Source organism: Elephantulus edwardii, unplaced genomic scaffold (assembly GCF_000299155.1).
Source record: "Elephantulus edwardii isolate Elephantulus edwardi_28Jun2011 unplaced genomic scaffold, EleEdw1.0 scaffold00062, whole genome shotgun sequence".
Classification (NCBI taxonomy): domain Eukaryota; kingdom Metazoa; phylum Chordata; class Mammalia; order Macroscelidea; family Macroscelididae; genus Elephantulus; species Elephantulus edwardii.
In genome coordinates this window covers 15,017,508-15,019,290 of record NW_006399812.1, presented here as the reverse complement: position 1 = coordinate 15,019,290, position 1,783 = coordinate 15,017,508, and the positions used below count along the sequence as shown (strand labels likewise).

General features: G+C 45.7%; 1 pseudogene; it reads right to left on the bottom strand.

Annotated features, from left to right (window-relative positions):
- Positions 1–153: 153 nt before the first annotated feature.
- On the bottom strand, positions 154–408 carry LOC102845697 (annotated as a pseudogene).
- Between the last annotated feature and the right edge of the window lie 1,375 nt (positions 409–1,783).

Genomic DNA, 1,783 nt, shown 5'->3' with positions numbered 1-1,783 from the left:
CGTTGCCTATTTGGATACCTTTTATTCCCTTCTCTTGTCTTATTGCTATTGCTAAGACTTCCAAAACAATATTGAATAAAAGAGGTGATAGTGTGAGTCCCTTTTTTTTGCTTGAAAATGGGAGAATTCAAGAAACATAAATTGGTAAAACGGTCACCTCTTCTTAGCTTCAGGAAAATGTGGGTTCCCTGTAGTCGATGCTGACAGAGCCAGCACTAACATTCTGTTGTTGTCCTGGTAATTTCTCAGCAGTATAGAAGTGTTGCTGCTCAGCTGGCTCGGAGGTACTACAAGTGACTTGCGCTTGCCAATCTCTGCCAAGTTCTTGTTCCTCTTCTCTTTCATCCATTTCTTTATGTCCTCCAGACTATCCTGAAAAGCCTTTCTAAGGCATCGTTCTTTGGCCATCTTCTAACTCGGCCCCGTTCCTGTCCAGCCCCGGCCCCGCGCGGCGGTCAGCGAGTCCCTGGCCCGGGACCCCCGGCTCCGCGCCCCCCACCCCCCGGCGCGCCGCGCAGGCTCCCAGAAATCTTCTGTTTCCTCCTCTTTGGCTCTAGTTGTTGGTGCATATATTTTAATTATAGTGGTATTCACTGAACTTCCTTTTATGTGTATGGATATTATCCTGTCACTGTATTATCCTGTCATTGTATTTCAGGATGGATCTAGAAATGACTTTTCTAATTATGAAACTAACCCCCTTTACCCTCCAGGCTCCATTAGCCACCGCGCACCCTGAAGCATTGCCAGAAAGAGTTTTTCTCTAGGACCATATATTTAGGGAACCTTTAAATGATGACTCTGAACCTTGCCCAATCCTGCATCATCCTCATGATCTCTCCCCACTGGAGCCCCTTGTTCAGGGTCTTCCTTTCCTTCACTGACTTTCCACCTTTCCCAGCATGATGTCTTTTTCCAAGGACTGACTTCTCCTGACAGCATGCCCAAAGCATGTGAGAGGAAGTTCCACTAAAGAGCACCTAAGGTGCACTTCTTCCAAGACTTGTTTGTTCTTTTAACTTGTTGTTAGGGACTGACTCATAGCTGACATTCTAGCAGGTTTTTCAGAGGTTATAAATTGCTCAGGAGACATTGCCCATCATTTTTGCACAGAGCACCTCATGAGTTCAAACTGCATATCTTAGGGCTGGCAATGCAACTCTAGAATTCTTCGGCAACACTACAATGCAAAGACATCTAGTCTTCTCTGATCATCCTTATTCGTTGTCCAACTTTCAGATGCATCAGAAGCAATTGAAAATCCATTGGATCAGGCACACTGACCTCAACTTCCTTTAGTTCTGTGGAGGTGTTTTTGATGGCAGAATTTTCCAATGCAACAAGTCTTTTAATTTTTTGACTAAGAAAATTGATGCCTTTGAGCTGTTGTGCTGGAGAAGAGTGTTGAATATACCATGGACTGCTAGGAGATCAAACAGGTTTGTTCTGGAGAGGGTGAAGCCAGAATGCTCCTTGGAGTCAAGGATTCTGAGGCTTTGTCTGACATATTTTGGGCATGTTGCAAGGACTGGTCCTTGGAGAGGGACATCATGTTTGGCAGAGTGGAGGGGTGGCGTAGGAGAGGATGACCTTTGATGAGATGGATCGATTCTGTGACTAGAGAGGTGGGAATAAGTGCGCTTGAGATGGCTAGGTTGGCACAGAATAGAAGAGCGTATAGAGCTCTTGTACACAGGGTCGCTATGAGTCGCAAGCGACTCGATGGCACACAACAACAACAACAACATTGCTACCATGGGTGCCGATTATGGATCCAAGCACA